The sequence below is a fragment of the Mastacembelus armatus genome, chromosome 5 (genome assembly GCF_900324485.2).
Source record: "Mastacembelus armatus chromosome 5, fMasArm1.2, whole genome shotgun sequence".
In the NCBI taxonomy this organism is placed as follows: Eukaryota; Metazoa; Chordata; class Actinopteri; order Synbranchiformes; family Mastacembelidae; genus Mastacembelus; species Mastacembelus armatus.
In genome coordinates, this window is record NC_046637.1 from 24210175 (window position 1) to 24223109 (window position 12935).

The 12935-nt window shown below is 42.3% G+C and overlaps 1 protein-coding gene across 5 annotated transcripts in view; it reads right to left on the reverse strand.

Annotated features, from left to right (window-relative positions):
* The window catches only part of plxna1b (plexin A1b), a 179141-nt gene extending 169044 nt beyond the window's left edge, over positions 1–10097 (reverse strand). For 2 of the 5 annotated variants that reach the window (XM_026306158.2, XM_026306159.2), the window contains exons 1-2: positions 10006–10096; positions 7152–7401 (exon numbers count right to left, since the gene is read on the reverse strand). The gene's annotated coding sequence lies outside the window, so the exon portion shown is untranslated. Of the gene's footprint in view, positions 1–2009; positions 2130–7151; positions 7402–10005 lie in introns of those variants that run through there. The other 3 variants (XM_026306156.2, XM_026306160.2, XM_026306157.2) reach the window with 3 other exon arrangements.
* Positions 10098–12935: the final 2838 nt, after the last annotated feature.

The window sequence follows — 12935 nt, forward strand, 5'->3', positions numbered from 1 at the left end:
CATGCTGTGGGGCTACCTAACCCTAAGGACAAGCTTGCACTATTAGATATTTTCAACTTTTCGTCAAAGTAACATTACTGGGAGTCTTCTGGACAAATGGTACTAACAGTTACCATTTGTCACCTGGGCTACAGTTTCAAATAAACTAACACTGCTTTCAGTCAACACTTCGAAAAGTTTGAGCTGGCCCAAAATCTGACAGGTCCCACTTGGCCCTGATGTGGAAAAGTGGCTACTGAGAGTTAAACATAGGGAGGTGAGAGGCTGGGAAGTGCTCCAAAGTGATTTAGGGCTAAAGCTACACAAAATCTACCCTTCTTCTTGCAGCTGAAGTGGGATCACATAGTGGATTTAAGTAGGCTAACTGCCTGTTCTGTTACTCTGAAAAGCAAAAACGTTTTTCCCCCTTAGTGATATATAAGATCGCACCAAACATACACACACCACAAGCTAGCTGGAAGTACCAGCACGCATTGAAGGCAAGTCAGAAAAAAATAAGCAACTTCTCTCCATCTGGTAAACACAAGCAGGTGCTGACATCAGTGTGTGTGGTTTATGAGCCATGGAGTATGTGAGTGTGCGTGTGTGTGTCCATGTGTGAGTGTAGAAGAAAGAAGAAAAAAGGGACAGTGGTCCTACATGTGTCCTACATACATATGCACACTTTCGCAATGCCCACCACTGCCTCAGGGGTGACACCGGCATACCGCTGACCTCTCTCCCTTCATTCTGCTAACATGGGGGTTGTTGCTGGGTAGCCCTAAACAGCCACTGTAAAGGGGCCAGACAGGCAGCTAGCTGATTTATAGGCTAGCCCACGGCCATGCTTTCCCTGGGCAAGTGGCTCTTTTCAAAGGCCTGCCTTCTATTAGTCTTATTTACAGGACTGAGGAGTACAGACCGCCTGCATTATTTAAGATTCCCCTTGGTAAATACAACAAAAGCCAGTAGAGGGTGTGTGTGTGTGTGTGTGTGTGTGTGGTAGTTGGGGGGGGTGGAGGGAGGGCAAAGAATGGAGGATGTAGTTACAAAGACTGAGAAGGAGGGAAAAAAAAGAAGTGAGCAATTATGAGTTGCTGCACCATTAACGTTAATCACAAGAATAAATGGCTATGTGCCTGTATAAACTCTTCCCTGTTTCATCTCCTCCACAGTGGAGAAAGTTACCTTACATTAAACATGAGGAGCCTGTATACCATCCTCCTGTATACAGTGTGCACATCAACAAATGCACACTGACTATGCACTCCTTATCTCAATGCAAATACATGCATAGGCACATACCCACAGTGCACTGCCTCCTCTCTCACACAGTGGTTCTCATTAACAAGCCAAACATGCCTGAAGAGGCAGACAGACTCTAGTGAGCACAGTAAACAACCAGTAGGCTCCCTCATCTAAACTGAGACTATCTCAGCATCAGCAACACACACTTTCTATCGATGATACTGACAGGCTGGGCCAGAGACAATCCATTCAAAGAGCTGCTTTTTTCCCACCGTACCAGTGGAATTTGGTGCTTGCTCAAAGGGAATGTAGTAATGCGAACATTGGGGTGATCTGCTCTACACCACTAGATCAAATAGTGTTTTAAAACTGAGCATCAGTTCAATATGATGTTTCACCAAGTAAATACAAAGGACATCAATTACATTGAATTTCACCAAAATTTACATTTCTAACAAAACAGAAAATAAAAAGCCCCATTTAAAACATAGGCTTAAACAGCTGTTCATGGCTCCGGGTTAAACTGAGGTGGTTTTGCCACCACCTAATTCTAACCTGCTGTGTGTGACAAGAGACTGACCTGAGACCCATATGCAATAACAGTAAGTACTTTGTGTCATCTGATCAATCACTGTACAGCAATGAAGCAAAGGTAGAAATGGTACAGAAACAGCCAGCAAGTGTGACATTATCATGCCAGCTGCTCAGCACAGCAATACATTTAAAACAGCCCAACAGGTAGACCTATACAGGTTGTCTTACAGGAAGGAAGTGTGACTTACTGAGCGACATCGGCCTGTAGCTCTTCTTTACTGGAGGAAATGCAACAAGAGAAGCCTTTTTGTTTTTATGTCCACACAAATGGTGGACTCAAGCTGCCTGTCTGAGTCAGTGTCTGAGGCGAGATCGACAGAATGCTGACAAGAGCATTAGCATGCCAGGGAGGAAACCTCATATGCTGAGGCTGTGCCCACAAGTGGCGGGGCCGTGGGTTTTCTGCACAAGGCTACCAGGTCAGTAGTGGAACCGAGGTCTACAGTGCCTCTATGGGCCTTCAGGAGGACCTTTCAGGATCACTGTAACTCAGTCTGAGTGTTGACATGCCAGGCACTGTAGGTCAGATACAACCAATGATAAGATTTCTTTGGGTTGGATGTGAGCCCATTCAACAAATTAGAAGAAACTGTCAATTTGACTCCACCAGAAAACAAATCCAATGCAGTCAATAAAACAAAGTGCCTGAAAATAGTAAAAAAAAAGAGGGTTTTTTGTGCCCCAGTTAAGTCAATCTCTTCACTGTGCTTTACATTTCAATCAAACTAATCACCACGCCTTTGAACAAAGGGAGACCATGTAAATTCTGCAGCACAGGATACAGCGGAACCGGAGCTTATTTTCAATTTGCAGGCAGATTAGCAGGCATGTTTTTGATACTGTCAGAACGGCAGACATTTTTCTACTCCAAGTCGTCTTGAGTGAGTGGCCTTTTTAGTGCCTGCTTCAAAAAGCATCCCCCGTACCCAAGCAGCTGTCACTTTCAGCAGGCACTGTGGAGGATGGAAGCGGGGGAGGGGGCCTTTGAAGGAATGGTTAACAGTGGGCGATAAAAATAAACTGAGAGATGGGAGAAAATTAATTATACATAACAGACAGTTCACTTGGATAAGCACGACAGAGACAGAAACTAAGGCTGCTTCCCTCCAAAAAAGAAGAAAAAAAAAAAAATCTGTCCTGCCACCACAGTGGTCATATATATTTGGCTACATCTGAAGTGAGTGATGCAACAAGGAGTCTTTTTAAGAAGGTCAAGGCATCAAACAATACAGACTGAGCTTTCATTTCAAATTCTCCACACTAGCACTCACTGCTTGCATCTCCTTTAATTCAGGCAGTTTACCCCCAAAATAAAGCTGCCAGGCCTGATCGCACCCTCCTTCTTAAAAATGTGATGAAGTTTGCAGAGAGCCCATTCTGCCTTTAAATTCACTTCTCTTCTGCGCTGATGAGGGATTATGCCGCTGGCTCACCTGCAAACTCACCTCTTGATATGATTTGTGATGCTCCAGCACCTTGCGGTTCAACACCACCCACTGACTCTCAATCCCAGCTTCTGATTCAGGCCAAATGGAGGTCATTCCTATTTGAGCAGTCAGTCAAGACAGGCCCGCCAGGTATTGGCGAGTGAGTTTATTTCATATTAAGGCTTGTCGGCTGGAGAGGTAGCACCATGAGAGCCGTGGGTGTGTGTCGGCGTCTGTGGATGTGTGTGTACAACAGGGCCTTTGGGTAGAGCCCTGCTGCTGCTCCCTCTTTAGTGCGTTTTAATATTGCTGCTGCTGCTGTGTGGCTCCTCGCCTCAGGGCACCACACAAACCCCAGAGAGACCAAGTAAAAACACTCAAATATGAGAACAGAACGGGAGGATGGTAAAAGGCTCAGAGAGAGATGGAGATGTGATGATGTGAAGAAGCAGAAGAAGGTGTGGCAGAGGGATGGAAGGAATGGAGCAAACATAAACTCAGACAGAAAAACACAACTAAAATGAAAGAGACAGAGCAGGGCACTGGCAGCAGGGCTAACCTCTTTAACAAGACTGACACAAATGAAAGCTTATATAATAAAAACACACAATCTCCACTGTCTCTGATATGAAAGCAGGTATTGCATTACTGAAATACCAAGAAAAGCCCTATGTCATATCACCCTGTATCAGTTTGGAAAAGGATTCTTCTTTCACTAGTAGGAAATGCTTCTCCACACACCAAACCAAGGAGCTGCAACAGACAGGCACTGGCAAGCTAAAAAAAAAAGCTTGTTATCTCTCTCTCGTTATCATGAGAAAAATTGGTTGAAAAAGCAAGTGTATAAGAGAATGGGAGGGAGAATAGGGAGACATGTCCAGAAAATGAAAGGAAGAAAAGGGCGGAGGTAGTTGGGTGTGGAAGGAGGGACAGTGGTGGGCTCCTGATAGCAAGTGAGGGAAACAGAAGGAGAGAGAAAGGCTGAGTGGCAGCGCAAGTCTGGAGGCAGGATGAACGGCAGAGGAGCGGAGGCAGAGAGGGATGGCGAGAAGAGGAAATGCCTAAAGATGAGGTTGTCACACTGGTTTAAAATGACGAACAGTATAGGAAACTGGAAGAGGGGCTGGATTTTGCAGTCTACAAACACACACACACACACTACATGCTGCAAGTGTGTAAAGTCCATAAATAAGCTCGGTGCCTGAAAGTAATGAATCACATGGTATACTGTATACCCTGTAGAGCACAGTTATGCACTGAAAGTCTTTTCACATGTATAAACAGTTTCAGTGAAACAGTAAAGCGGTTCTTCATTCCAGCTAAGAGAGTCCCACATGAGCGTGAAGGAATTTAAATCAAATCCTCTCCTTTAATTGCTTCATATATATATATATATATATATATATATATATTTATTTATTAAGTCCTTCATCGATGTATGCAGAAAAACACTAAATATTTAGGGCTTACAGTGCCAAGTCACAATTTGATTCTAATTTCAACACAGCTCTTCTGCTTTGTCATCCATCTACAATCTAATTACACCTAAAATATGCAGCTCATTGAAAAGTCCAGAGGAATGCATGGGGGGGCAGAGGGGTGCAAAGTGCACATGTCAGCTTGAATTCCAGAGTTTGGACATCACAGATTTACCCTTCACAGCAGCAGACAGACTGGACAGGGCAAACTTTCAAAATTCATGACACTGCTGGTCAATTGTGGGGCAGATCTGTATCATAATTAGAGAAGATTGAGGCAAATTGCTTGTAATTTTCTGGCTGGGTTGCCTGCTTTCATGTAAAATGCCATGCAAGGTCATAGATAGGAAAAAAAAAAAACATTCTCTGAAGAAATCAGCTGTATAAGGTGGGAACTTTTTGAAACCATGGGAAGATAATAATCCACGGGAAATTGTGTCTCACAGATTTAGATCAGATAAATACATGTGGCTGGTTGGACATCTGTAAACAAACACAAACATCATTAGGATCCTGGGGTCTCCACATAATCACGTGAAGACTTTGTTCCCAGGAATAACACAAGACATGTTGTCATTTTAGGAACTGTGCCAGCTAAAGGCTGCTCTTGTACAGTCACTCGTCGCTATGTTTGGTTACATTACTGCCACTCCTTGCTGTCAGTAACACACTGTTGTGACAGAGCGAAGGTACACTTCTGTTGTGTGGTTGGCCAGATGTCAGTCTGTGTTGCTGAATGATTTACTGGGCAGCACCTTTAAGCAAACACTCATGTCATGGTTCAAATCCCACATCATTTCCATGTAAATGCTGGTCATTGCATTGAACTGTCAATTAAAAAAAACAGCTGCTTGACTGAAGTGAGGCAGAATTGGGTCACGTCTCTTCTAATAAACAGCTTTCACATTATTCACAAAATGCCTCTGTCCCACAACAAAAGACAAAATACACCCATCACTGCCGCCAGGTTATATTAACTGTATATACCTGGCACATGAGTCCAGTGAAAGGCTCCTGCTTAAATATTAAATTAGTGTTGCAGTGATTGTGTGTCCATAGGCTCCAGTCTGGCTCCATCCACCCTCCTTTTTCTCCACCAAAAAAGCTTCAACATTCTGTCTAAGCTCTGGCTCATCTAATATGATACATGAATACATGTTAAAATGGGCTTCAAATGAATCCACGGAGCGTGAGGGGTCGGGGTGGGTAGTCTAATGTGGTTAACCAGAATTTGATTTAAAAAAAAAAACAAAAACAAATGAGGAGAATCCGATAGAGCAATGAGAGCATTTTCAATAGCTGACAACCAATGCGCACTCAACACACCCACAGACAGCCCTCACCACTCCATCCATGCTCCAAAACACTATTCAATTGCTGTCGAATAACAAAGCTTGCAAATTGCCTCTCATTCATTAGCAGATTAACGCCGTTTTCACACCACACGAACACAATTTCTAATTATTTCAAAGCTAATAAGGGAATCGATTTTTTTAAGCAAACACCACATCCCCCTGGAGAAATCCAGCACAACTCCTCCCTGAGGTCCGTTTAAGAAACCTGAGGTAAGACATGTTGAAATAAACAACAAGCACCAAACATGCACGTATAGAAACAAATGTTTCATGTGAAGCCACGCAGCTTCCTCCAGACTCCCCGGACTATTCACCCAGTGGGTGTCAGATCCGTGGATACCTGTAATTATGTGTGGTGCTGGTGGAGGTGGTGGATGCACTTCTCCTCCTCCTCCGAGGAGACCCTGATCCTGCTCCAACACCTCTTTCTGTGCAACAACTGCAAAATAAAAGCCTCCCCACATCACAAAAGTCTGTGCTCACTGCAGCCGCTGCTCTCCAGCCGGCCCAAAACTCACCGCACACTGCACCAAATCCGAGCTTACTTGGAAAAAAATATTCACGCACCGACCTTTTTTAGTTTGAAGCGCCAGGTGCTTAGCGCGCAACGCTGGCAAATCAAAAAGGAAATGCCCAGGTGACTTAAGTTTACTATGAAGCCTCGTTCAGTGGCCCAAATATCCGCAGTTGTACAGTTTGCTGTGGATCAGTCCGACTGGTGGTCACACCGGGGCGCACATTCAACACAAGCCTCCACGCACCAACACGCACCTCAACAACCGCATTTTAGCGCGTCCTCTTCGTGCTTGTTTTGCGTTCACGGCGGGGCTCGGGTTGGACGCTGAAGATCTTCAAACTCGTGGACGGTGAGAGCGGGGGAGACGCTGGGAGAAGCGGCGGTGGGTGGAAAAAACACGAGAAACTCACCACACTCACACAGCAACGGCGAGAAAAAAATTCTAACCTAAATATTTCAACCGGCTCCACCAAAAACCCCCGCTCCTTTCCACAAGTGGGGAATTAAAAAAAAAAAAACAAAAGACCCACACTGGAGTTTTCACGGTACTTACAGGTCAAGTGATCCTGAGGCTTGATATCCTCGCCATGGTTTTAAATTCCAAAACTTGGGGACATTTCCACTCTGGTCACGGAGTGGTTGGTGCTCTCTCTCCGGTGGCTCCCTGCGTGTGAATGGAGAGGAGAGGAATGCAGCTCCGGCGCTGGCAGGAGGAGGAAGAGGAGGAGGAGGAGGAGGAGGAGGCGGCGCTCTGCTGCTGCTGTACCTCACCGTGCCCATAGAGGGCGCCCCGGGGCCGACTCCTGCTGTGACGGAGACAAGAGTGGGAGTCTAAACATTAATAATTTAAGCTGTCGCTTTTCCCACACCCTCACTCACAACATAATTTATTTCAGGTTGTTTTTATTGGGTTTGTTTTTATATTGTTTACAAACATGCGTCTTATCCTTTTATACAACTTTGACTTTATATTTCTGGCAGTCATGTGCTGCCTATCTGACCTTTTTCATAGTCTGAATAACACTGACTCAAATTCTGCAGTTTTTCTTCCTGTAAGGCCAACAGAACCTCATCACAACTGGAGAAAGAACAATTTGCTCAAACTCAGTATCGTTATTTTAGGTATAGAACATGACAGATAGGAGAAAGTGGCCAAATCCAAGGCAATGAAAAGTAATTACTTTAATTGCATATAAAAGCATTTTTCTTCTGTGCCACATTTTGACAAAGAACACCGGATGTGATTCAAAAGGTCTTGTGGGAGGGACTCTGTGTTCACTATGAAAATACTCCCAGAAGTGAATATTTATCAGTGTCCCCAAAAATGAATTCATATAACAGAGTACAGTATAAGTACAGACAACTTTTTAAAGTGTAGTATTCAGTTACCTCTCAGTTTTTACTTTGGGGCCTAACTCATAAATGTAAATAAAACAAAATTAGCCTATAAACACTATACTATAGGTGTCTATTATCACTCAGCTAGAAGTATTCAAGTCATCTTTCTATCATTATCACCAAAAATTCATTTTAATGCACAGACTCCAAGCTGGGACTAAAGACAGCAGAACAAGGTTACAGAAGAAATGGAAACAGTAAAAGAAAAACACAGGCAGTGTTGTGTTGAAGCAACAAGGTGGGGGTGGGAGGCAAAGGCAACAACAAATATTTGCAGGACAGCTGAGTGGCATTAATAGTGAGTAAAGCCCTGACAGGCACAGTTTAGCCTCAATGTGACACAGAACACTGAGCACCTGCAAGTTACGTCCATAGCAGATAGGTTTACAGTGACAGGTGTTTAAAATAGAAAACATCCTTGGAGATGATGCACGACAGGTTTGATTGTGAGTTCTACAAAACAAGGCGGGCTCCTAATTAAATGAGGAGGCCTCGGGCCTGCTTGTCGCATCGCATCAGCTGACACATTCGCACCAACTAACTTACACCGAGTGACACGCTTGATGACAGATTTTGGATACAAGCTGCGCCTGTAAGGCTATCCAGCCAACTTTTAATTCTTACTCTTTTCTTATGATATGCAACCCCAAGACAGAGAAAGTGACATTGAAAGCTGAATTTCAATATTCATCAAGCAGTCAGTAAATATCAGGAGCTTAGACAAAGTGTGTTTTGGGCACTGTTCCATGCAGCATCTCTGCAGTGAGGAAGCTTTTGGGATAACTGAGTTATTCAAACAGGCAGCTCAGGTTACCAATTGTACTCAGGAGAGCATAGAGCAAGATCTGGCATTAACCACACCACCTGGCTCCATGCACCGTGAGTAGCAGAGAGTGTGTGTGTGTGTTACATAGAGGTAGCAGGAATGTGTATTTTTGATTGAGAAAGATAAAGACATTTGTGCATGTGTTATGTGAATAAAAGAGCAGCTAAGAACAGCTAAATTTCAGCTAAATGTCCCCTGAGAGTATCACACCACACAGCTCTAACTGGTTTTCAAAAGCCCAGTGTCTGCCATTAGAAATGGTTGGTTTGGTTATAGTAATAGTAAGAGATTAGTCTCACTTACCATGTGAAAGACCTTTGGACAAACTCATTCTCTATCTCACACTTAAACACTAACACATTGATTAGCTCTGAGGTAATATGATTCATGTCCATCCAGTTCCACTTCAGGGTGACTGTAAGACCTCCTGGGAATATTTTCATGGAGTACAGCAGACTGAGTACAACACCATGCAAACCAGGATCCAAAGTGTGTGTGTGCAAAATAGGCTTCTTTTCTGTTGTGAATTGAGTAATACTCACTGTATTACGATACAGTCAAAATAAATATATACCTCACCTTAAAGACGCTTTAATAAAATACTTCTTCCTCTCTGTGCACTTTCCTACAGTGTTCAGCTAAAATTTGTTTTGCATACAGTGATGTGTTTTTTTAATGAGCCAGATTAATCTTGGCTGTCATGATTTGACTAGACAGTGCACAGGCCAAGCAGCTTGGACTGAAAGCACAGAGAATATTAAATAAATTTACACATTGGCTGTTCGGTGGTTTGCTGCTGTTTTGCTCTCTATTTGATTTTTTTATTCATGCACTATTAATGGGCTTGTGTTTGGCAAGAAGAACAAACATTTTAAGTGAGCAGAGAAATACAGAAACTGACTGATCATGGAGAGAAACGAGTCCCAGTTGTCCTTGAAAACACAAAGAATACACTAACCTGCATTTGTCCACACACACATAATGTACATACAATTCTGTGCAAACACACTCAAACAACTGAGCAAAGACATGTGCATTATTACTGTGCTCAACCAGTAGCTCGTGTTTCTAGTCATTCCTGTTTAAAAAATAACACATCAATATAAAAATGAACTCTAACAACATACAAAAGCCTTATGTTTTAATTCGTAAAACCTGAAAATTGATCTGTGTTGTGGCTCACCAGAAGTTAATTTTGTATCTTTCACTCTCCATGAAACTGGATCCTTCTTTCTTAAAAGAAAAAAAACACTGCATCTGTGCCAATTAGGTGAAACTAATCAGATTGGAGTCTGTGTGTGAAGTGCAGGTTTGGTGCCCTTGTAACCTGAGGTGGCATGCCACTGTCTAAACAGGTAATGAGCCAGTAATTGGCTAACAACAAGATGGTTGACTGTTAGATAGCACAGTTACAGGATATCATCTGGCTAAACCTGTCTGGTCTGTTTGTGCTGTCGCTCAAATCCTATTTTCACTCTCAGATCCTTTGGCCATTATGGAACTACGCCATCTGTGCATGCCACTGTCAGATAAGGAATAAGATAAAGCACTCTAAAAATCCTGAAACCACAAGCATTTGATAAAGATATATCTGTCTGGCTATCTATCTGTCGTTTGATAGGTATCTCCTAAAATACATTAATGCATTTGTTTTGTGGGTTTTGGTAATCACACAAGTACTGGCTGAACATGCTGTTATAGCAAGGGACAGCATGTTTGAAATAGTAATGTCTTAAATAAGGTAATATGAGTTAAGAATATTTCCAACTTAATTATTCATTCAAAGTACATTTGAGTTGTGGGAAAACAAGAGACTCTGGAGACTTGTTCTTTAAATTGCTGCAACCTTATAGGCAGACTTATTGGCCATGATTTAATGTGTATTTTCTCGTAGATCTCATTTATCAATTAAATGTAAGTGTACACCACTGGGAATATTCTTAGTCGTGTCCACCACATTAACATCCATTAGAACTGAATCACCTGTCTGCACTAGAGCTCCTCAGCTGCTGAATGTTTTCCTCTGGGCTGCAATCTGTCATACTGGGGAGAAAAAGATAATAATATGCAGTTGCTCGTGAATCATTTTAAGGTTTGAATCACACTGAAAAAATGGTAGGCTAAGCCGAAAGACTGATTCTGCTAATTATGAATTTGGCAGGAGATTCAGGATCACCAAGAAAAAACAGAACTATTCTGAAGTTTTCCTCTGATCATTAAGCATAAAAAACATATCCTAGCGTTCTTGTGTAACTTGAATAGGCATCAGATCTTTGTAATCAAACACTAGGTTCTGTAATCGGAGTGGAAAGCACAAGTTTGCAGCACAAGACTTTTTGAGTCAATTTAGTGAAGGTCTATAATATATGTAACTGCTATTAGGACTTCGGTATTACATGAAGTGCACAATATGATTGGAAGCACAATGTACCAAAAGGCACACCTTACAGAATTTTGCACTTCAAACACTATTAATTCTCCAGGTGCTGTTTGTTGCATCAGGACTGCCAACAGTAGGCTGATACATGCTAAGCTAGTTAGCAGCTTTCCCTACCTATGCCCAACTATTTTAAGGAAGCTTGAGTCTTTGTCGGCTTCTGATGTGTGCACCTTGGGACGTTCGTGGTAGTGAGTCTAGCAAACACCATCCTTTTGATTAAATGCAACACATTTCTTTCGAGAGATTGTCTCAGTTTAAACTGAAATCCTGCTTTTGTGCTCGGTGTGTGGGTTTGAAACAATATTACAGCATATGGCAAAAATATTTTTACCAGATGCTGCAGCAGTGTGGTTTGATATTAACCGACTTCCTGTTGATATCCTTAAACACAACAGTGTTTCTTTTCTAAGTGTATCACAGCTGGCATGAATGAAGCAGTAGGAGATATTTTTGTGATCTTTGAATCAGATATTTCAACAGCTATTGAATGGATTGCTGTGAAATCTTGTACAGAAATTAAAAGTCTTCAAAGGACAAAGCATGAAGCTTAGTGTCTTCAGTGATCAAATTTTTAAGTGAATCATCTCTTTTAAGTGTTCAATGGACTAGAGTATGTTTAGTGTTGCTAATTAGCAAATGTTAGCATGCTAACACATAAACTAAGATGATGTAGATGACTGACGACATCGGAACTTTGGAATCAGCATCATGGATCATAGCGAATACAATTTAGTTCCCTTTTAAAAGCTTTAGTTTGTTTTTATGAGGCAGGCACTAAATATAAGTTATATTTAAACAATAAAATAGTACTCAAATGTTGTCACAAATATATAGCAGGGTATAGTTAAATGATTTGCATTTTCATCAGTGCTGAACTCAGATCAGCCTAGCCTTTACATTGTGATGAATGAGACAGTTAGGAGACCCTCTCAGTGATCCCAAATCAGCATTCCTACTCCAAAAGATTTGATACATGTTGGTCCAGACCTTTTCCTGGGTACCCATGGGAGACAGTGTCAAAACATCTACTTCTAATGAGTGCCTGCTAGCTCATTTTAAACTGAAGGCCCTATGCCAAGCCTTTTGCTCATGCCAGGTTTTAGGTCTCAGTGACAGTAACAGTTTTAGTCACATCTTGGCAGGTATGCTTATGCTGAGGGTTTTACTGAGCAGGAAGTTTGGGGGTTGGCTGGTCTTATATTAACAGAGTCTGTCATCTCAGCTGGGCCCAGAGCTGAAATCAGATCTCACACACCTCTCTACCTAACAGTGATGGATTGTGTTGCCTCTTGCCCACTGAGAACTTGCCGCACAATACCAAAAGCCAGGACACACATTAAAGTTCATAAGTGAAATGTTGCACCTGTGTCTAATGATTCACTTTTCAGTGTAAAACTGAAAATATTTGCCAAAAGATGCTGAGGATGTCATCACTGTTTTGGAGCTGCTTTAAAATGATTCTGCGCTGAGTTGAGTTCTTACTGGAAAACAAAGCTATGAATTTTGTCACAGTGTTTTTCCCCCAAATTACCTGCGGTTTCATCATCTCCCAGCAGCTGAAGCTTTTGTCATCAACAGTGTCACAGCACATGCTGTTTCTGGGTCTTTAGCTCTCTCCAGCACTGTAAAGCTCAGTCCCATCTTGCCCTTGATAGAAGAGCTTGTCACCCTAA